Here is a 24,136-nt window from a genome sequence, read left to right as displayed (position 1 = left end):
GTGTTTGTATCTCTTGATGTATTCATTGACAGTCATGTTTCTTCCGCCAAAATCTGTAAATAAGTTTGCAACTTATTTTAAAGACAGCCACTGAGTTTGAGTTGCTATATTTGCGAGTAGATATGGAACACCACTGCAATTGCTTATTTCTTCTTCCCGAATAGTCTCCAGTGGCTTACTATTAGTTGTCGGTTTATCTTAGCTTCAGGATTAAAAAAAATCGTCAATATCTAAGATCAATAACTCAATGTTCTGTGTACTTACTTGAATTATCTTTGAAATTATTCAATGTATATTCTTTCACGACGTTGAATTCGCTCGCTTCACTATTGATTTGTAGTTTATTAATTCCAAGATGAAATTGTTTGTCTTTTTGGGTATCTATTATCAAGTCCTGTTCGCCTAAAATGTCTCTAAAGTCACAAAATCAACCGTTATTTTCGAATTCGAATACATTGTTAAGATTAAGAGAAAAGTCTATTTTGCTCTCTTTTGTAACTTTCGAAGTTGCCCCAGTACGTATCTTTATACATAACGCTGCTAGGGAGGGCCTTGATAGCTTCGGACTCCTCTCATACTTAATGCGAGTGATAACAACCGACGAAACTATGATCAGACGAATCACCGCACATGTGTTGCAGGGATCTATCCTGTGCCTAGACTTCTGGAATATACTATATGACGCATTACTGAGACTCAAGATACCGATGGGGATGGTTCTAGTCACCTACGATGATGACGTAGTAGCAGTGATAACAGCACATACCCTGAAATTGTCAGAAATATTACTGAACTGCACGATGTTACAAATCAACAGATGAATTATTACACACGGACTAAGTCTGGCCCTGGCTAAACGGAACTGATCATTCTGACGGGGAGCATGGGTCAATGCCCTGGAGGGTAAGAAATACAACAGACAGGGAGCACTGAGGATCATGTGCGCCTATAGAATATTCGCAGCCGAGACTATTCTAGTATGGGGTAATTCCAATAGACCTGATCGCTAAGGAACGGAAACGCATATACGAACAAAACGTGGATGTGACGTGGACAAGCTGTGAAAGGTGACAGAAATAGAACAATGATGAACTGGAATGAACGATAGAGGACGAACACGGCTGGTGCGGAAACGAGATGTCTGATCAACAATCTGACACCGTGGATGAAAAAAAGATTTAGAGAAGTGAATTTTTTATGTGTGCGGTCGCTGGAATACGAAGAGACGAAGACTGGAGACGAAAATAGGCAGCATCATGCTCGAGAACATTGTAACAAAGTTGCTGCAAGGCAAGTATATGAGAGAAACAGCCGGAAGGATGTCTGGAAGTCGAGTGAATGACGAGAGAAAGTAAGCACGAATACGTATGAAAAATCGAATGAATGGAACGAGACAAAAGATATGATGAGCAGCCCAACCTGATGTGATTGATCACTCCGTCACATAGTCCATAGAGGATTTGCCTATTTTTTAACCACCAAAAAAAATTACTAATAACATTAAAGGGACAGTGTGTAAGATCTGTAATTAGCTATTCAGCTGTCACGTGCCACGAATCAACTGTTGAAAAACTGAGGTATCGTCGAATGCTTTGATTTTTAGACAAATTAAAATTGTTGACTTTGATAAACTGCATAGCTTATGTAACGCCAAAAAGTGACACATTTCAGAGCGTAATATTCGTAATATATGTTTCATATTACATGTATGTGTAAAGAGAATTCATAAACAAACGGTTCTAAGTTAAGGAACGACCTCTCGTCTAGGTTTGGTACCCGCTTTTATTTGCTCTCTTTTTTCAACGCTCGATGTGCTTCACATAGTTATTCTTCTATCTTCTAACTCATTGGTTTCGTGCTATTTCTATCTTTTACGATTTCGTTTAACTGATGTACTATACTCGTTCACTCTGTTTCTGTGTCTTTATAACTAGTAGACTATGCACACTCTATTCGCGTACTCTGTCCCTTTTTAACTGATTTACTCATTAACTACGTGCATTCTGTTCTAGCACTCAATCTCTCTCTTTGTCATTGGTTGCAAAAAGCAACAGCAATGCCATTAAAAATCGTATACTAACAGGTTTTGAACAGGATGTCACGGTGTTGACATCTTTGTTCAAATGCCAATCATGACATCAGGCTTTTAATGCTTTTATTTTTATAAATTCATCATGGCATGCTCTAAATCACTCGCGTTCCCGTTTTTCTACGAATAAATATTATTTTTATATATCTAATTCGGTATTCCAACCTTCACTCTACTCTAAATTTCTATCAGAAAACCCCGCAAATTTACTGTATCTTTCAATACGTGATTAATTAATTAATTCTTAAAATTAGTTCAACTAATTAATACGAATATACTCATGCTCTAATTCTATCGTTCATCTCGCATTCCAAATATTCAGGGAAAAATTACGACAGTCCATCAACTCTATCTTTCAATAAATCTAAAATTCTCTAGCTCTATATATTTTTACTTAATTATTATCTTCTACGATATTGTGTACGGGAAGTATGTCTCCGGTCAATAACCTATCGGAAGAAAACTCATAGTTGTAAGGTACGTGAATAAAAAAAAAGGTTGAAGAGATAAAGGCACTTTCCATTAATACAGCTGACAAATTTTTCTAAATAGAGACTAGAATGTGTCTCGTAGGATACTCACTGAGAGTCACAGCGAATGCGCTTGTTGCACAAAGTATACGTAATCGTACAAGCTATTTTAACACTTTGTATTTCGGTTGTAATTTTAATGAGTGCACCCAGTTGGTAAAAATTTGTTTTCCTATAGTGCCTCTATCAAAATAGAGTAGTACTTAGTTATTTTCTAAATAGTTGATATCCCTGTAGGTCATCCTAATACAGTGAAGTTGCTGATTAGGTATCCCAAGGGCTGACTCTGGTTTAGTCACTTTCGCTTCAATATAATTTTCTTTAGCTATTTTGGCTTGTAACGGAGAATCAAGGCCCGGCTGTTGCTCTCCGTTAAACTCTCGCAAAAGCCGCGCGCCGCGCCAAGCTGAGAGTGTGCGCAGGTTGAACACACTCTCATTGCTTGATTTTTCTGTTTGAGGTGCGACGGCGGCGACGATGAACAAGAGAGAGAGAGAGCACGAGACAGAAGATGACAGAGAGAGAAAGAGAAAGAGACAGAAGATAGAGGAAAGAGGAGAGAGTTGAGCACGCATCCTCGCGATGATTTTTTTGGTAGTTAAATCAACGCTGTTAAATAGGCCGTCACGCGCGTACCGTTTTGGAGAGCTTTTGTGTGTAAGTTTCCTGCTCCCTCGCCGATTGTTTGATAGTCATTGGATACGCGTCCGGTGAGAGGTATTCGAATGTTTTTATCTGTGACGTCGGCTGAGCGAGAGAGAGTGTTAGCAGCGTCAGCACAGTAACAGCAACAGCCACAACAATACTAATAAGACCAGTAATATCAACAACATCAACAGCACCAGCAATACTAGCAACATAGACACACACTCACGCATCAACACACACACACAGAAAGGAGTCCAGGGGAGCAGAAAAGGTCACCAAGCGAGGTCGGTGTTGTAAGCTCTCTTTCTTCTGTCTCTCTCTCTCTCTGTCTCCGTCGGCGCCAGCGAATCGGCTCGTAGCTGGCAGAACTATCAGCTACACAGTGGCTGCGAGTGTTATCGCATCGGTTTTTGTTTTATATATTCAGATTAGGCGACAAATCAGCGGCCAGATCTGCCACTAATTGATATCGCGTGCGCAAGAATTGTGTCGTTGCGAAGCATTTAGCGGTGGGATCACTTGTACATTGAATTTGTTTCTTTTACATTTTTTTCTTGCTTTGTTATTGTTGTTTTTGTTTCAAGTATATATTCTTTTTTAAGTTACGCCCATGTCACGATTCTTACTACCTGAGAGTCACTCCTGATCTCGAGTCCTGCCCTATATGTTTGACGCGTTTGCTCGGAGCGTCATTAAGTCGTGGGAACGTTCGCGCTTCCCTAATTTTCCCTATTTTTAAATAATTAGTGCGGATGGTCGCGAGCCACCCTAGTGGATAACAATTCATACCGTTACAGGCTTTTGTATCAAAAATCCTATAGATTTATCGTTAATTGAATTATTATTTGCTGTAGATTCTAGTCAGTACGTAGTATTTTTATGAATTATATATTTTTTAATCTTTTGTAAGCCATGTTATAATAGGTGTGTTCAAAAAGTAAGGTGAATTTTTATTTTTATGAAAAAATATTTATTTATTCATCAATATTTATGTTGTCCCCTTCAAAGTAAACCCCCTTATATATACGATAATATACTTGTGCCAACGTTTTTTCCAATCCTCGAAGCACTTCTGTTATAGCTTTCTCTTAAAGCCTTGAGTTCTTCAGCGATTTTTTCTTTATCTCCTGCATCGTTTCAAACCTCCGTCCTTTCATGGGTTTCTTAAGTTTTGGGAACAGGAAAAAGTTGCAGGGGGCCATATCCGGTGAATATGGTACCTGAGATATGATTGTGGTTTTGTTTTTGGCCAAAAAGTTCGACATAAGCAACGATGAGTGAGCAGGTGCATTATCGTGGTGCAAAGTCCATGAATTATTTTCCCACAATTCCGGACGTTTTTTTCGTATTAATAAACCACCCTCTCATACTAATAGTAAGAGAAATAGCAAGAAGATAAGAATAAGAGAAAACAGATAATAAATTAGAGCAGGCCCTGGAAATTTACGAAGTCTGTCCCAAAAGTATCTGACCTACGTTCATATCTTCGCACGGAGGGACTCAGGCGACCTCTGGAGGGTGGGAACGTCACCAGCAACTCTTACCCTTTTTGTCAGTAGCCTGAGATACTAACCAAACGCTTTAGTTCCCGCGTAATGTGTATTTGTTTACGTTTTTGCGTTCGTCACAATTCGTTTATTGCTAAAAATGGCAGAAAGCAGCGTAAGAACATAATGGTATAACTACAGATCAAAGGAAAATGAATCTGACCGGAAAAAATGTTAATCCGTACGTCTCAGTAATAACTAAGTTAGAACATAGACAGGAAGTGTAGCAAAAAATATCCAATGATTTACACGTCTCTTGACGAGCTTACCACGTTGGAAAACAAAAAAAGTTGTAAAAACTAAGCTGAAAGTTGTATGACGAGAGCGAGCATTGCGCTTGATCTCGTAAGTATTTTTCCCCATTTCTCCCTCTCTCGGCAAGGCATGGTGGCCAGCGTTGGGCGCATTTAGAATGCGCCTAATATGTGGCCTTTGTTTTTCAGCCGACGAAGTTCGCCGAGCAAGGCGAGCCGACCTGAAGCCGCTGGAGTGGACGACGCTAGGTGTGAGAAAGAGAGAGAGAGTGAGGGGCGTGCGTGCCCCACGCAGGATTAGGCAGGCGTGCGACGCGTAACAAATTACCGCTTTAGTCGCACGCCATCTAATAAGTAGGTCAAGTGGGGAAAAAGAAAGAAAAGTCATAGGAAGCTGTCGATTACAGTCAAGCGACTAGTAGGCAGGCAAAAGTCAATCAGCAGGGTAGAGTCAGCAGAGTCAGTCAGCCGAGTATGCATACGCCACCCCAAGGAACAAGGAGCTAAGTCGAAAGCTACGGAGACGAGGGAAAGCACGCCAAATACTAGTGCCCTCTACCAGCGAAGAACGCTACCGGGAAGAAGCCGGCTAGGAGTTTACCTAGTGACGGCCAGCAGCACCATCCGCAGGGCGCAGCCAGGCCTCCGCAACGTTCAGCACAGTAAAGGTCAAAGCCATTTTCTTTTATTCTTTCTCTCTCTCTCTTTGGCGATATGGCACATGTGTGTAAAGTCAACTAGGTGGCAAGGCGTTAAAAATGCGCCGGCTACCTGCTGATAATTACACGGCCAGCATAATAATGTAAGGTAGCGATCGGTCAAGGCGATCCTTTGCCAGGCGGTTTCGTTTAGCGTAATTAGACTAAGTCGGTTTGTCGCCAAGGCGGTTACCTGCCGGACGACACGTCCTGTTGATCGTTAAAATTTTGTGAAGGCGGGTAATTTTAGTTTATTTATCTCTCCATTTCTTTGTGTTGTATGCGATAATAATTCAGTTGCGTTCATGAGTATTTAAGGTTCATGTATTTGTGTTAATATAGTTAGATAAAATGATTTAATGGTTTTTTGAGACGCGATTGCAGTTTATTTCTTGATCCTTCCTTTATTTTCCCCGATTACTATGAACGAATGCGCCTCACTTGCACACCCAAAAATTAGTAACGATGCAATTTCGTTACATGGCATCCCTTTTGGGCCTAGTAATTGAGGTAATGGGAACGGAAACAGTCGATTAATGAATAACTAATTAATAAAATATTCTTTGTGTACTAAGGGAAAAGCACGCGCATAAAGAAAGAATTGCAATTTTCGTGTTTACTTTCCTATAAGTGTTTTGTCTCGAATTGCCAGTGGTCTTTTCTCGGTGGAGGAGACGGGTGACCGAGTATGCATCACTTATTCGCTTTGACACGGGACCCGAACTTAAGCATTGGAATTGGGCATATCTCAATTTTCTTTCTTAGGCTTAAGCCGCATGAACAAGAGCAGGCAACGCAGGTATTAAACGTCGCCGCTCCGCGTAGGCAAGCCCAGTCACTGGGCAGAGGCACGGGTGCGGCCGTTAACGAAAATGCGCTACCGTTGGGGGTCCAGCCACGTCGGCTGCTCGGTTGCATCGGATAGCGCGAACGAATGTGCGCACGAGCAGGAACGCCGAGACCAGGACGAAAGCAGCACTAGAGCGCTAGGCCAAATTTGGAAGACCCTTACTGCAGTATCGCTTTGGATTTATAGGCGCGAGGTTATACAGGGTATCACGGATGGTGCGAATGCAGTTTTTAGGGTAGAGAGTGAGGCGGTGCATATTAGAGCGGCTCAGGCCGAGCAGCAGGCTTCATTGCCGCCTCAGGCCCAGCCGCTTGGCGATCGCGCGGCGCTAAACGTGCCAGCGCTTGCGACTGAGTCACCGGCTCACGCGAGCGCACGAAACAATAGAGCAGGTAGTGCGTCCATCTACTCCGATTCAGATAGATCGGCGAGTACAAAATACCACGTGCCGAGGATAAATTCTTGGGTAAAAGATTGGGAGAGTGGGGTACGGACAGCTACTGTGAATGAAGCGCCGGTGCCAACCTCGTTAGGTAAAGCTCGGTAATCAATAAAGGTAGCGTAATCAGCGTAAAGCGGCCTAAGCAGAGACTAGCGGGAAAGATAAAGATTTTCGGGGTAAGCGATACGAGTACGTACCCGTCAGATACCGATAGTCACGATACGTGGACAGAGTGATCTCTTAAAAAAAAGGGAGAGAAACCGAGCAAAGAGAGCGGCCCTCCGCGAATAAAGTATATCAATGGTATACCCGCGGACTGGCTAAACGCACTCAATGCTTGTTTTCTCCGCTTTTCGAGTAAAGACGGTATGAACGTATTAAGTTTCCTATCGGGCTTAAGCGATTGCCAGCGTTATTACGGTATTCCCGACAAAGAGATGCTTATCGCGATAGGCACCACGTTCCGCGACAAAGCGCGTTCGTGGTGTGAAGTTAATCGCGGTATGTGGAAGACGATGAAAGTTTAAAAAAAGTTTTTCTAGTGAATTCTACCAGCGATTAAATAGAGAACAACTCTACGGTGAATTGTGTCAAAGAACACAGGGCGAATGTGAGAAAATAACGGACTATGTCGCGGCTTTCCAGACAATTTTGCCCCATTCCGATTCGTCGGTTTCGGTAAAATGTCAGCTAGCGATGATCATAGAGGGTCTACATTCAAGATTTAAGCGATATCTTGAAACTAAAACCTTCTCGGATCTAAATAGTTTTAAAGAAGCGGGTATGGCGCTCGAAGACCGCATGGCCGGTTGGAAAAGGTGGCAAAAGCCGCTGACGGTTGACATGACGTTAATTCCCGAATTGGCGTACGTAGACACGAAGAAGTTCCCCGGTAAACAAAAATCGGTAGAAACTGTTGACGGTTCAAACGACGCGATTGATGAAGTCCTAACAGTTAAACCTTCTAAAAAGAAAGCGCAACAGTAGAAGTTAGGTAAGAAGGGCAAGAAGGAAAACGGTGAAATTGTCGTGGCTATAGCAGATAGGCAACAGCCACAGGCGATGAACCAGCCTGCGAACGGAGCCGCGCCTGCTCATCAGAGCGCGTAGGCTTCGTGGGCCCCGGCTGCAGGTGTAACCCCTATCTTGGTTCCGCAGCAGCGTAATCAAAGAGGTAGCAATTCAATTAGGCCATTTACGGGAGCCTGTTTTAATTGCAACGCGTTAGGACATAGGAGGGCTCAATGCCCAGTAGCTCAGGTTAACTCGCGGGTAGTTGGCTATGTGGAGGTAACGACCACCCTCCAGCCGCCGATTTCTTCGGCGGCTGATGGAGAAAGGGCCTCAGGGATACGTACGGGCACCGCCGCCGAAAGGATAAAAGTGGAGCCAGTGGCGCCGGAACAAACAGCCCTTAGACCGGTACGACCTCTTCCGTCTTCCTCGGCGGCAGGCTCGGCCTCGCTCTCCGCATCCCTGTGTTGGGTGGACAAGACTGGATTTCATCTAGTTTGTGGTAGCTTCTTGCAGGTTCCCTGGGGCCCGGAGTTAGACGTGCCCTTGTCCCGCTGCTTTAATTGCAGAACAGGATCGCATTCAAAGTCGGCCTGAAGGGACCTGCCTCTTTCGCGTCCGGAATGTCAGAATTGCGGGCGACTCGGCGTCCTCGTCCTTGAGTGTCCGCGCTGCAGTGATGCCTTTAAGGTGGACCAGGCGCGCAGGGAGGTTAATAGAGGAGGAAAAGACTCGGGAGTGCCCCAGTGATCCGGTAGGACTCCAGGCTTCACAGTTGGAAACCTTGGAGCCGGAGGCAAGATATCCTGGAGCGAGGCCGGAAGTGGCTAGTTTTGAGTCCTCCGTCGGGGAGCCAGAGGCAAAGAAATGTCGACATTGGTGCGGTAAGAGATACCGGGAGAAGCTTGCGCGTAAATTGCTAGCGCTTGCCGCGAACGGAGCCAGCGCCGAAGTTCGGACGGAAAACGCGTCGTGAGTAGAAGTCGCGTCGCAGGCAGAAAACGTGTTGGTCTCTATAGGGACGTCCGATGTCAAGCCCTCTGGGGTTGTTAGGTCCGAGGCGACGGGGTCTGCAGGCTACCGACTCTCCACCTCCCTTATCCCAGCCGGAATGTTATTAAAAAAAAATACCAGACAAAATATCTCTAACTGCACCCTCCAAATATGCTAATAAATCAAAATGCTCCCTTATGGTTCATTAGAAAAAAAATTATGAATAATATGTCAATTACGGAATCTTTCAATAGCGATATCTTGAAAAACAATTGTTATCTTCAAAAAATAAATATCTGAAAAAAGGCAGGGTTCGGTTTGTATACATAACAATTTTACACGATTTGATTAAACACAAACTATTTGACTTTATTTATTAAACACGAAAATTATTTATTGAACACGATAAATAAAATATAAATTAAAAAAAAGTTAAATATTTTCCTACACGTAACTATTCGACACAAAATGAAATTGAAAATGTATTGATTTGAAATATTATACATGTAGAAATCATACATAATCAAAGTTTATTTGATTACAAAAGTGTTGAATTTTGAACACGTTTATTTGTTCATAATCAATTTAATATTCTACACGAATGAAATTTCGAATATTTTACATAATTCATTTTTCTACACATACTTTTTCAAATACATACATTGTAAAAGATTCTACACGTCACATTTGGATATTATCATATCAGATGAAAAACATGAACATTGTACACGTTTATGAATATTCACAAAATGTGTCAACTTTTATTAGACATAGCCTGTTATTAATTCTACATAACGAATGTTTTTAAAAATCTAGATAAATTCATTCTACACAATGAAAAATAAAATTTTATTTCGCAACAGTTATGTTTAAAGTTTCGACATGTACTGATTTGATTACCAGTAATAATATTCTACACGGTTGATTTATACACCAGAGTAAATCAGTTTTATTCTACACGAACAGTTTTTTATTTTACACAATGACTTTTTATTCTACACGATCAATTTTTATTCTACATAGTTGATTTTGTGTGATATGATAGCATACTTATATTATACACAAATGTTTTGTTATTCTACACGGTTAGTCTCACTCTTTCTCTTTATTGCAAAAAATCGAACGAATACTGTATTTCTCCAGGATGTTATGTACCTCTTCAAGTTTGTTTCCAGTGTCCTTTTAAGATTAAAAACCCCGTTTCATTTATTTCGAATAAACGTCAAGTATCGTTACAACAATTCACATTTTAAATATACTCGTCGGGCGAGTCATATTGCACTGACGCACAGTGTAGAGAATTGGACAAAAGTCCAGCCTCGACTCAATTCTCAACCGATTTAAGTAAATCAAAGTTCAAAATACTCAGAAGGACACCCGCTAACATACGTCACTGCTACATTTCACAATTTATTTATTTCCCACCCCTACAAACTACCCCTACCAATTTAACAATAGCCTAACCCGTCTGACCCTGGAAACAGTAAGTTCAATCGCAGATTTTTCTTGAAATAATTACATCCTATGCCATAACCGGGCTAACCTACTCACCCCTAACCCACCGAACTTCTATCAACTTACCCCCAACCCTTAGAAACCACCCCTACCAACCACAATCAGGCTAACTCATCTAACTCTTGGAAAAACTAGTGTGTCGCTTATTTTTTCTGAGATAATACAGCCTATATTATAAACGCGCTAACCTACTCATGCCTAACCCACCAAACTCCTATCAATGTACCCCCAACCCCTAGAAACCACCCCTACCAACCACAATCAGGCTAACTCATCTAACTCTTGGAAAAACTAGTGTGTCGCTTATTTTTTCCGAGATAATACAGCCTATATTATAAACGGGCTAACCCACTCATGCCTAACCCACCAAACTCCTATCAACTTACCCCCAACCCCTAGAAACCACCCCTACCAACCACAATCAGGCTAACTCATCTAACTCTTGGAAAAGCTAGTTTTGTCATTTATTTTGCTTTAAACAATTGAGTCTCACACCATAATCATAAGCGTGCTGATCCATCCACTCCCAACCCACCTTACCTTCATCTACTTACCCCTAATCCCTAGAAACTTTCCCTACTAAACCACAAGCAAACTAACCAACGTAACTCTAGCAATTAATCAGTTTAGTTCAGATTAGTTATTTATTTTCCTTGAAGCATAAACCCACAAATCCTATAACTCGTAAATCTTTAAATCCACAAACCGTAAAATCCATAAACGTTGTAACCCCGCAAACTCTTAAACTCGTCAAAGTACGTTTTTTGATAGTTATTCTTTTCTGTAAATATCATTTCTTCAAAATGAAGAAAATACTGATTTAGTACTATTTGATATTTCATATATGCATTTTATTCAAAGTGTAATTGCGTTTTATTTGAAGTTTCATTTGAATTACAGTTACACTTGGGTAACTTCGTAGCTGTAAAAAGCATATAAATTTTTATTCCTCTGTGACGGTGTAGGCCTGTCATGGCCTGCACCGTGTGCTTGCCTCCCTCTCCTTCTTAGGCAAAGGCGCACGGCCGGCATCAACCGCACGTTGTTATCACGTGCCTGATGCCTGCCCTTTTATTTTTCAGCAACGCACGAGAGTGGAAGGAGAAGCCGTGGACGCGACGACGCGATCGAGTATTGAGAGTGCGAGAGAGAGAGAAAGAGAGAGAAAAACTATAGTCTAAGTTGGGCTTGGCGCGCGGCACTTGTCGCGACCGGCATTGCCGCGTGCCGCCGATTAGGAGGCGAGTGGTAGGCGAAGGCGTGAGAAGCCGGCTCTCATGCACTCGCGACAGAGAGAGTTACGCGACGCACGCGAGAGAGAGTCGTACGAGAGTTGGTGACCATCGCTGCCTGCCCTTTGTTCGGGAAGAAGTCAGCATTCCTCAGCAGATCGGCCTGACGAGACTTCCTCTGCCAGCGACGCAGCAGTTGCCCTGCAAGAAGCTGTCATCGAGGCAACACCCGACAGCCTTTTCCTGCCAGGTCGCCGGCCACGCAGCAGCCAGGGGTTTTCCAGCCTAGCCGCCGGTGGGACATCTTCAAGGCTGCTAGTAACAGCGACGAATTTGGTCAGGTCACCGATTCCTCTCTCTATATATCTCTTCCTTTCCTCGGCGATTCTCACGGTTCGCGTTGCTACGCCAGGCTTTTCCGAGACGGCGTAGTTTTCGGCAGTGTGTAATTTAAGTAATTGTTTGAGCCGGTTAACGAGGTGACATGGCGCTAACGTGCCGCTCATCTCGTTTAGACTAAGTTTCGCGTGTTATTAGTAATAAGTGATTTGTATTCTCGTCGACACTCGAGGTAGTGCATTTGTAATAAACGGTTTGTCAACGAGTTGTGTGTGAAATCATTTGCCCGCTGTTCTCCTTCCTACTTTGCTTGGAGCGATATACCGCCTCCCTTGCCTTCCCCCTTTATAAATAATTGGTAATAGTAGTGAATATATCGGCGTTGCATGCCGACGCTATTACACCTCCTTTAGATTCTAAACCATTAAAAGTTAATTACCATTAAAATACATTTAAAACTATTCCTACAAATTTTGTAGATCTCAACATTTTTTGGTGCGTGCTATCCATACAACATTGTTTTTGAAATTTTAAATACATACTAGTTTTTGTAAGAAGATTGATCTATGTGCTGAACTAAATGTTTATACTATTTGAGAATTTGCTTCAATATTAGATGACAGTTTTAAAACTAAGTTTGTACCATACAGTAAAAAGTGATTTTTACTTATATTATATTGAACATACACCTACATATTTTATATTATAAGAATTTTTAATGATAATTCTGTACGCGTGTTTTTGTAATCTTAAAGCAATCGGAGTATGATTTAGTATTCGATGTACAACATGCAGTTTTTCGGTTTTTTAAAATAACTAAAAATTTTTGTTATTATATTAACCATTTAAAAATCATTAGAATTTTCGTTTGCACGTACATAAAAAAATAGTATTACAATCGGAATTTTTGACTATTTGTTTTCTTGAAAGACATTTAAACATATAAAGAATATTTTCTAATTTTCATGTATTGTATGTTTTCACTTATTGATATTTCCAATATACTCATTTCACATAAAGATTGAAGACATTGACATATATTAATTAATTTTTAAAATGTTATTACATTTAAAATATTCTGATTAATGTGAAACTATTTGGAACAGGACAGATGTTTGTGAATCTCATATTGATTTGCTTGTAAGTAGTTTGAAACGTAAATATTCATTTTCCAATTATAATGAAAATGAAGTACGAAAAAAATTGACTAGAACATTTATTTTCCAGTTTAAGCAAAAATGGGCATTAGCATCTCGTAGAAAAGATATTTTTACGACAAGGTTTAAAGATTTTCTAGAAAAAGAGATCTACATCTCTATTAATTTAGACAATGATTCTTCTACGAGTCAGTCAACATCATTTGATAATTCAAATTTATCTGCATCAAAGGGTAATCCGACTACAATGGGAAGGCCACGTGTATCTTATGAAGAAGGATCTTCAAAAACACGATATCGACGAGCTTTCGAGATAGCTAACATGTATACGAAAGCGGAACTAACTCTGGCATTAAAAATCAAGCTACAAGTAAGTACTACCGAGATTGTCTCTGATAATGAAGAGATATCTATCTCTGAATTAAATAATAAATCATTGGCTATGTTTTCAGACTTAGAGATGTCTTTTCGAAAATATGAAAAATTAAGATGTTACAATCAGATAATGTTTAATAATAAATTATATCCACGATATTTGACAATTGCTGAAGCTAAGAATGTATGCTACCCTGAACATGTAAATATAACTAATACTGGAGCAGAAGTTGATATTATCTCTCTTCTCGATCACACTTTACAACGGATTCTGGAGATGTTAAATGAAACAGAGCTACAAAATTGCAATAAAAATTTAGTTTTTTTAGGTAAGTATGGAATGGATGGAAGTTCAGGGCAGCAAACCACAAAGCAGCGTTTTATAAACGATCCTTCAGTTTCTAGTTCAAGTGAAAGTGAGAACAATACTTATTATCAACAAAATTTTTCTGATGAATCTGTATTTATTACAAATTTAGTTCCCATTGAAGTAAAGTCTGATGATGGTAAAATTTTGTGGCTTAATGAGAAACCTTCTTCTACGTTGTATTGTCGTCCCATCAGTTTCGAGTTTGTTAAGGAAAGCAACATTATTACAATGAACAACTATAAAAAAATTTTTAAATCATTGAGCAAAGTAAAACATTATATTTCAGAGTTTAAGGGTATGGAATTTAGTGTGACGTTTGACTTTAAGTGCAGCATGATAGATGGTAAAGTAGGCAACGTTTTAACAGATCAAAAATCCTCCAATTGTTGTAATATTTGTAATGTTGGACCCAAATATATGAATGAAATTGATTATATTTTAAAGCTTCACTGTCATACAAAGTTTTATAAATTTGGGTTTCCAATATTACATAGTTGGATTAGATTTATGGAGTATGTGCTGCATATTGCATATAATTCAGATTTCAAGCAGTGGTCAGCGTCAGGTTTAAATAAAGAATTGAAAAACAATCGTAAAAGATATATTCAGCAAGCTTTAAGAGAAAAAATTGGAATAACTGTTGATATCGTTAAGCAAGGTTCTGGTACAACAAATACTGGGAATGTAGCACGCACTTTTTTTTCTGAATATGAAGCTGTATCTGAAGTTATAGGTATTGACAAGGTTCGTTTGGACATGTTCAAGAAGTACTGTTTAGAAACAGCCAAAAAATGTTTACAAATTTATGGTTGGTATAAAATGCCACCAAGCGTGCATAAAATACTTATTCATGGTTGTGACATCATGGAAGCATTTCCAAAACCTATAGGCTTTTACTCAGAAGAAGCGCAGGAAGCCAATAACAAAGTTTTTCGAAAAGGTCGTAGTGCACACAGTAGGATGATGAACAGATTACAAACAAATGAAGATATAATGCATTATTTATTACTCATGTCAGATCCTTTGATCAGTTCATTAGGAATAATAGAAAGAAAAAATAATAAAGAACTAATTTCGGAAGCGAAAATATTTCTAAAAAATTAAAAAGAAATTATTTCTTTCTCCAATTAATTAATATTTTATAGTATTAGCTAAGATAACCTAAATTATAAATAAATATAAAAAAAGAAAAAAGAAATTAAAATAAAATAAAAAAAAGAAAAAAAAAATAAAAAATAAATAAAAAAAAGAAAACAAAAAAAAATTAAACAAAAAGAAAAAAAACCCTCTTTGAAGACTGATACCTTGCCGCGGTAAAGAGGCTTACATCGTATTATTATTAATCGATAACTAAAAGCAGTCATTGAAAACACAGGCTTACAAAAACAGTTATCTACACGAGACAAGTGCTTGGGCTACTTCTATGCTAAATCTAAATCTGATTTTAGAATTTCCCCTGCGCGTCCTATTTTTTGCAATGAAAATAATGAGGTGTATTAAGGGATATGCTTTTGTTTGATAATCATGATTCAGCATCACAAAAAAAAAACAAAGAAATTGTTTCCGTGACAAGATTATGTTATTCTCATGTTTTTGGAGTCGCTGAATCCAAATGAGATGTTAGCTTGTTGGTGAATTGGTAGAGGTGGTTTCTAAGGGTTGGGGGTAAGTTGATAGGAGTTTGGTGGGTTAGGCATGAGTGGGTTAGCCCGTTTATAATATAGGCTGTATTATCTCGGAAAAAATAAGCGACACACTAGTTTTTCCAAGAGTTAGATGAGTTAGCCTGATTGTGGTTGGTAGAGGTGATTTCTAAGGGTTGGGGGTAAGTTGATAGGAGTTTCGTGGGTTAGGGGTGAGTAGGTTAGCCCGTTTATAATATAGGCTGTATTATCTCAGAAAAAATAAGCGACACGTTAGTTTTTCCAAGAGTTAGATGAGTTAGCCTGATTGTGGTTGGTAGGGGTGGTTTCTAGGGGTTGGGGGTAAGTTGATAGGAGTTTGGTGGGTTAGGCATGAGTAGGTTAGCCCGTTTATAATATAGGCTGTATTATCTCAGAAAAAATAAGCGACACACTAGTTTTTCCAAGAGTTAGGTGAGTTAGCCTGTTTGTGGTTGGTAGGGGTGGTTTCTAGGGGTTGGAGGTAAGTTGATAGGAGTTTGGTGGGTTAGGGGTGAGTAGGTTAGCCCGTTTATAAATAAGCTGAATTATCTCAGAAAAAATAAGCGACACACTAGTTTTTCCAAGAGTTAGGTGAGTTAGCCTGATTGTGGTTGGTAGGGGTGGTTTCTAGGGGTTGGGGGTAAGTTGATAGGAGTTTGGTGGGTTAGGGGTGAGTAGGTTAGCCCGTTTATAATATAGGCTGTACTATCTCAGAAAAAATAAGCGACACACTAGTTTTTCCAAGAGTTAGATGAGTTAGCCTGATTGTGGTTGGTAGGGGTGGTTTCTAGGGGTTGGGGGTAAGTTGATAGGAGTTTGGTGGGTTAGGCATGAGTAGGTTAGCCCGTTTATAATATAGGCTGTATTATCTCAGAAAAAATAAGCGACACACTAGTTTTTCCAAGAGTTAGGTGAGTTAGCCTGATTGTGGTTGGTAGGGGTGGTTTCTAGGGGTTGGGGGTAAGTTGATAGGAGTTTGGTGGGTTAGGCATGAGTAGGTTAGCCCGTTTATAATATAGGCTGTATTATCTCAGAAAAAATAAGCGACACACTAGTTTTTCCAAGAGTTAGGTGAGTTAGCCTGTTTGTGGTTGGTAGGGGTGGTTTCTAGGGGTTGGAGGTAAGTTGATAGGAGTTTGGTGGGTTAGGGGTGAGTAGGTTAGCCCGTTTATAAATAAGCTGTATTATCTCAGAAAAAATAAGCGACACACTAGTTTTTCCAAGAGTTAGATGAGTTAGCCTGATTGTGGTTGGTAGGGGTGGTTTCTAGGGGTTGGGGGTAAGTTGATAGGAGTTTGGTGGGTTAGGCATGAGTAGGTTAGCCCGTTTATAATATAGGCTGTATTATCTCAGAAAAAATAAGCGACACACTAGTTTTTCCAAGAGTTAGATGAGTTAGCCTGATTGTGGTTGGTAGAGGTGATTTCTAAGGGTTGGGGGTAAGTTGATAGGAGTTTCGTGGGTTAGGGGTGAGTAGGTTAGCCCGTTTATAATATAGGCTGTATTATCTCAGAAAAAATAAGCGACACGTTAGTTTTTCCAAGAGTTAGATGAGTTAGCCTGATTGTGGTTGGTAGGGGTGGTTTCTAGGGGTTGGGGGTAAGTTGATAGGAGTTTGGTGGGTTAGGCATGAGTAGGTTAGCCCGTTTATAATATAGGCTGTATTATCTCAGAAAAAATAAGCGACACACTAGTTTTTCCAAGAGTTAGGTGAGTTAGCCTGTTTGTGGTTGGTAGGGGTGGTTTCTAGGGGTTGGAGGTAAGTTGATAGGAGTTTGGTGGGTTAGGGGTGAGTAGGTTAGCCCGTTTATAATATAGGCTGTATTATCTCAGAAAAAATAAGCGACACACTAGTTTTTCCAAGAGTTAGGTGAGTTAGCCTGTTTGTGGTTGGTAGGGGTGGTTTCTAGGGGTTGGAGGTAAGTTGATAGGAGTTTGGTGGGTTAGGGGTGAGTAGGTTAGCCCGTTTATAAATAAGCTGTATTATCTCAGAAAAAATAAGCGACACACTAGTTTTTCCAAGAGTTAGGTGAGTTAGCCTGATTGTGGTTGGTAGGGGTGGTTTCTAGGGGTTGGGGGTAAGTTGATAGGAGTTTGGTGGGTTAGGGGTGAGTAGGTTAGCCCGTTTATAATATAGGCTGTACTATCTCAGAAAAAATAAGCGACACACTAGTTTTTCCAAGAGTTAGATGAGTTAGCCTGATTGTGGTTGGTAGGGGTGGTTTCTAAGGGTTGGGGGTAAGTTGATAGAAGTTAGGTGGGTTAGGGGTTAGCCCGGTTATGGCATAGGATGTAATTATTTCAAGAAAAATCTGCGATTGAACTTACTGTTTCCAGGGTCAGACGGGTTAGGCTGTTGTTAAATTGGTAGGGGTAGTTTGTAGGGGTGGGGGATAAATAAATTGTGAAATGTAGCAGTGACGTATGTTAGCGGGTGTCCTTCTGAGTATTTTGAACTTTGATTTACTTAAATCGGTTGAGAATTGAGTCGAGGCTGGACTTTTGTCCAATTCTCTACACTGTGTGACGTAGCGGGCATCATAAAAATGTTCACGCTTACAATTTGACAGATAGTATTTTTGATAGAGACTGCAAGATCTTACAGCTGGTTATGTTTACAGTGAAGTCCCTTGACTACTTAGATCAGTGCAAATAAACATATAGTTCAACATACTCAATAAAGAATACACACTTAAATTGTATATTTCATGTATATTCCATGATCTTAAAGTATCATTCGTAGATCCTACATATCTTATCTGAACGTAGAATTTTCTGCTCTTTCTGAATCTGGGGTCAAAAATATACGTTCTTATTTTGAAAAACAAAGGTATACCTTGAAATAATCTTTAAAATCACATCCAAGGACGACGCTCAACTTCATTGTCAGTGGAGTCTTTGTGAACTATACAACTTTTATCTGAAATATTTTTCAAATGTCATCATTTAATAGTATACGTTTTTTATTTTAGAATGGCAGGTGAAAGTTTTGTACAATTACTTGAAAATGAATTATGAAGAAATGGAAAGAAAATTGAGAAATGGCACTCTTTCAATACCTGAGTTATCACTTTATAACTATCAGATATTGAAAGAGTTTCGAAGGTTACCCATGATTTTGTAATTACATTATATTTTTAATTTTTTTTACTGCAATTATCAATTTTATGTATTATCTTCAATTTTGCATGTAATATGAATATTTATAGTAAACAAATAAAATATATATAATCAGTTAATCAAAGCTTTCCTTAATTTTGTATTAAATTAATAACTTTAATGCAAAATCCTGTCTCGAAAATTTATTTGATTAAGTTATCATAACTGATTTTTGTCAACTAAAAAAATTATTTAAAATCTTCTTTTTTGTGTATTTATTTATTAAATTCAATGCATCATTCCACCTAGAACATGATAGCTTAGTGTATTATAAAACAAGTTTATGTGACAGAGTTTTTCTTCAGATTTAAGCATTTTTATCAGACATACACTATGATTTTGCACTATAGGTATGCACTAGCGTAATTAAGAGACCTATTGGTATCTTCTATAAAAAGTTCATGTATAAATTTTGGCCATAACCTTTGCAAGAGTATGCTCAGCACAATTAAATATTTTAATTGCTTTTTTTACTATGAAGCTGTCTTGCTTTTAGGAAATCCTTGTCCCTTACTATAGGTTATCCAGTTGAAAGACATATTATTTAATGGATTGTAATTGTAAATGTTGTTACCGCTCATGTTATAAAAGAGTTGCGTGCTGAAAATGATGAGTGAGTAATTATTATTGATATCGTTTTGTTTAACGGGTTATCTTAATTAGATGATGTAGATGAATCATTGATTCATTTCTGACTATTATTCTTGGCATGTTATGGTCATTTTCAAATCCAATCGCATGAAAATTATAATGTGCGGCATCAAAATGGATGTCTGTAAAGCTCGACGGCAATTCATGAATAAAGATTTCACATGAACCTGTTACAACGGCCAATTTTTCACGTAGTGAGTCTTTTGTAGTTTCAATGTTTAGAATAACACAGTTATTTTTCACCATTTACTGTGTACATTTATGTATATATTCTTTCATTTACGTATCTTAAATATACTGATCATGAAAAGCTTTAAACTAAGCTGGCATGTTACCATAGTAACATTATGATTAGTAAACTCGGAAAAAATGTTTCGATCTATTGAAATGATGATTGAAGTAGATGAGCTGAATTATAAATAGATGCACATAAGTATTAAAATCCTGCAGATAATTGATAAGAAGCTTGTATCTTTTGCTTTGTTGTTGAAATTTAAAGTATTAAAAGGCAGTTATATTAAAAGTGACAATTAAGGTGGCAACGATTGTGAAGATGGAAATTCACAATACTGGCAAGGGTCAGTCAGCCTACTAAGGCTCAAGAAATAGGAGGGTCCATATTTGGACTCAACCAACAGTGATGAATATAATTTGTGAACATAATGAATAGAATTTATTTACTTAGTGTAGTTTTATCCCGGATACAGTAAACGAAGTATAAGCTTTAACTGTCTTGTGACGCTTAAATTAAAGATGACTTAATGAATGGTTTGATAAATAGATAATAATGTAGATTTTTTATTTATTTTTTTTTTATTTATTTATTTGGATTATACATTAGGCATACAAATCTCGCATAGAAAGGAAAAGCCGTTTTTCCTTTTATATCACAATTTACACAATTGGAAAGCCGCTTATTCTACGCTGTTTGCATGCAATGAAGCAACTCGCCTCTTCTCCTGTCGAAGTCTGAATTATTCCGGGAAATAAATTTAAGATGGATAACAGGCATGTCCATTCCCTGAATTATACATACATCTTAATATTAATTATAACATATTTCGCTTCTATTATCAATCATCGTATGCTTGTACAAACACATTTTGAGCACTATAACTATAAAAAATGGCTTTGCTATTAGGTCTTATCTATGATTCTTCACTGAATTACGATATAAATTGTGCTGATAACCTTAACTTTCCAAAAACGCTCTTTACCTATTCTAACGTTAACGTCCACCTATACTATATTTTTCTTCATAACCATCAAATCCTGTTTCCTTATTAGAAATCTAAAATAATATATATGCACATAATATATATTTACTATACTGTAGACTGTATATATTTATGTGTATATTTATTCATTAACTTATTATCTTATCAGTAGATAAGCAATGTATGTTCTGGGACACAAAGGAGCCGACAAAGGATGCCGCCAATGTATAAGGATACGTGTATGTTCTGGGACACAAAGGAGCCGCCCGATGAAGGTGTGAAAGTAGTGACACCTTTTAATTAATGGTCAGACCCCATGGTGAGTGCCTAAAAGGGATTTGATGTACCTTTGACACCTTCCGCGTGCCAGTGGGCCCCATGCTGAGTGTTAAGGGGCATTTGATGTTGGTTTGACACCTCGCGCGCGCCGCCAATGTATAAGGATACGTGTATGTTCTGGGACAGAAAGGAGCCGCCCGATGAAGGTGTGAAGGTAGTGACACCTTTTAATCGCGATAAGGTGAGACCCCATGTCGAGTGTTGCATTTGATGTTCGTTCGACACCTCCCACGTGCCAGAGGGCCCTTCGAGGGGGCCAGTCCCCCCCCCCCCCCCCTTCGATAGTAGAACGCTTCACCCACCCACCCACCAACCCACCCACAGAGGTTGTTAAGGTAGGATGCTGTAGAAGTCGGTAGGGTGTTTGGTAAACTATATGCTTATGCTGGCTGAGTGAAGGACCCTCGGAGAGGGGGTAGCGTCTCTAGCTTGCTAGACGCGTACGCCGTATAGTGCGGATGCTGTTTTCACTCTCTCTCTCTCTCTCTCTCTCTCTCGCTCTATCCCTCTCTCTCGCTCTTCTTCAATAGTAGGGCGCTTCACCCACCCGCTCACTCACCTACAGAGGTTGTTAAGGTAGGATGCTGTAGAAGTCGGTAATAGTGCGGATGCTGTTTTCTCTCTCTCTCTCTCTCTCGATAGTAGGGTGCTTATACTAGCTGAGTGTGGACCCTTGGAGAGGGGGTAGCGTCTCTAGTTCGCTAGGCGCGTACGCCGTATAGTGAGGATGCTGTTCTCTCTCTCTCTCTCTCTCTCTCTCTCTCTCTCTATCCCTCTTTCTCACTCTCCTTCGATAGTAGGGCGCTTAAGCTGGCTGAGTGTGGGCCCTCGGAGAGGGGGTAGCGTCTCTAGCTTGCTAGACGCGTACGTCGTATAGTGTGGATGCCGTTCTCTCTCTCTCTCTCTCTCGCTCTCCTTCGATAGTAGGGCGCTTAGTAAGCTTATGCTAGCTGAGTGTGGGCCCTCGGAGAGGGGGTAGCGTCTCTAGCTTGCTAGACGCGTACGTCGTATAGTGTGGATGCCGTTCTCTCTCTCTCTCTCTCTCTCTCGCTCTCCTTCGATAGTAGGGCGCTTAGTAAGCTTATACTAGCTGAGTGTGGGCCCTCGGAGAGGGGGTAGCGTCTCTAGCTTGCTAGGCGCAGCCACCACCCACCCACCCACCTCCTACCTTTTGTCTGACTACTCCCTCTTCAACCTACAGCGCCGAAACCGCTGCTTTCAGCGCCACCATAGTGCTTAAAAGCCGTGCTCGATGGGAAAAGAGCGCAGTCTTTCGAGACAGCCCGCTTCACTAGCTTTCTTAGCAGTGACAAGCAGTAGTAGTAGTAGTAGTAGTAGTAGTAGTAGTAGTAGTAGTAGTAGTAGTAGTACTAGTAGTAGTAGTAGTATTACTAGTTGAACTACGTGCATTTTCATTACAATGGCTTCTATTGCTTATTTTGAAAATACAGTACGCGATTTATGGAAAGCCTATTACAACTCAGACGCTAATAAGGATGATTTTATTAGATGGAAAAATATAATAATTACCGCTTTGCATTCTCTTGAAGAATATATGTTACGGCCTAACTTAAGTAGAGCAATACGACAGAGATGTCAAACATGCGCTACTCATTTAAATTCAATCGAAATTAATTTAAATAATTCCATAAAAGTCGGAGGAAATGTTAATTCATTACGAGTCATTCCAAACCAAATTGAAGGGGATGGAGTTATTTGGCGTGAAATAAATTCAGCATTTGAAAAACGTATCATTACTGCATTCATAGCCAATCAAGAACATAGAGATATAAAGTCATTCTTAAAAGCAGCAAATAAATTATTACAACTACAAATACCAAAATATCTTTCAATTCATAATGCTCTAAAAATAAATATAGAAATGTCAGCTCAATTTACCGTAATAAAAGATAATGTAGAGGACATTCAAGTAAAGTATTTCAACACCGAAAATGTTTCTATTTATAAAACGACAGATCTTAAATTATGGTTTACAGAAAATATTGAAGATGTTATACTTAAAAATTTAGAAGAATTTCAAGAAAAAGATTCCGGTTGGACATTAAAAACTATCATCGGTATTACTGTTAATATAAATAAATTTAATCCTTTCAAACCTGGCTCATATATTCAACTACCAAAACAAATAGCAGATAAAAAAGCAATTATCAACGTTCAAAATACAGATAATGAATGTTTTAAATGGGCTGTGCTTGCCTGTCTTCATCCAGCTAGATTTCATAGCGAAAGAGTTCAAAATTATATGCCCTTTGCGAATGAATTGAAATTCGATGATATAAACTTTCCTGTTGAGGTAAAGAATATTCCTAAATTTGAAAAATTAGATAGTATTTCAATAAATCTATACATACTAAAAAAATACGGTTTGAAATTCGAAGTCTCACCATATTATATATCAACTTTAAAACAAGATAAGCATGTAAATCTTTTGTTACTACAAAGCGATTATATTGATGAGAATGAAACAGAAAAATCTAATAGATCAAATTACAGTGATAATTTCAAATTAAAATTCCACTATGTATGGATTAAAAACTTATCTGCTCTTGTTAGAAGTCAAGTAACGAAACATACTGCACAAATTTATCTCTGTGAATGCTGTCTCCACTATTTTAATAATAAAGAAAAATTGAATATTCATGAGACTGATTGTTCAAAATTAAATAAATATAGAGTTAATCTACCTAATTTTCCTCTTCTGAAATTTAATCATTATGATCGAAAAGAAATGGTTCCGTTTATTATCTATGCTGATTTAGAGTGCTTATTGAAACCAGTAAATAACGGACGATCCTTCCAAGACCATGAAGCCTTCAGTGTGGGGCTTTATATAAAATGTAGTTATGATGATTCCAAATCAGTCTTTAAGATGTATAGAAAAAAACTGAATGAAGAACAATCACCCGCACAATGGATTATCAAACAATTTCAGATTTTGTTAGATGAAATGAATCAAATATATAAGAATGCAATAGAAATGAATCTTTCATGGCGTAATCAAATGGATTTCAAGATGAGCAAAATGTGTCATA

At 39.0% G+C, this 24,136-nt stretch overlaps 1 protein-coding gene across 1 annotated transcript in view; it reads right to left on the bottom strand.

Annotated features, from left to right (window-relative positions):
* The window catches only part of LOC131675287 (gonadotropin-releasing hormone receptor), a 232,557-nt gene that overhangs the window by 3,345 nt on the left and 205,076 nt on the right, over positions 1-24,136 (bottom strand). The window lies entirely within an intron of this gene.

This window comes from Phymastichus coffea, unplaced genomic scaffold (genome assembly GCF_024137745.1).
Source record: "Phymastichus coffea isolate CEN01 unplaced genomic scaffold, Cenicafe_Pcof_1.1 PCOF00018, whole genome shotgun sequence".
Lineage (NCBI taxonomy): Eukaryota > Metazoa > Arthropoda > Insecta > Hymenoptera > Eulophidae > Phymastichus > Phymastichus coffea.
The sequence above is the reverse complement of the archived record's forward strand: the minus strand, read 5'-3'. Positions and strand labels throughout refer to the sequence as shown.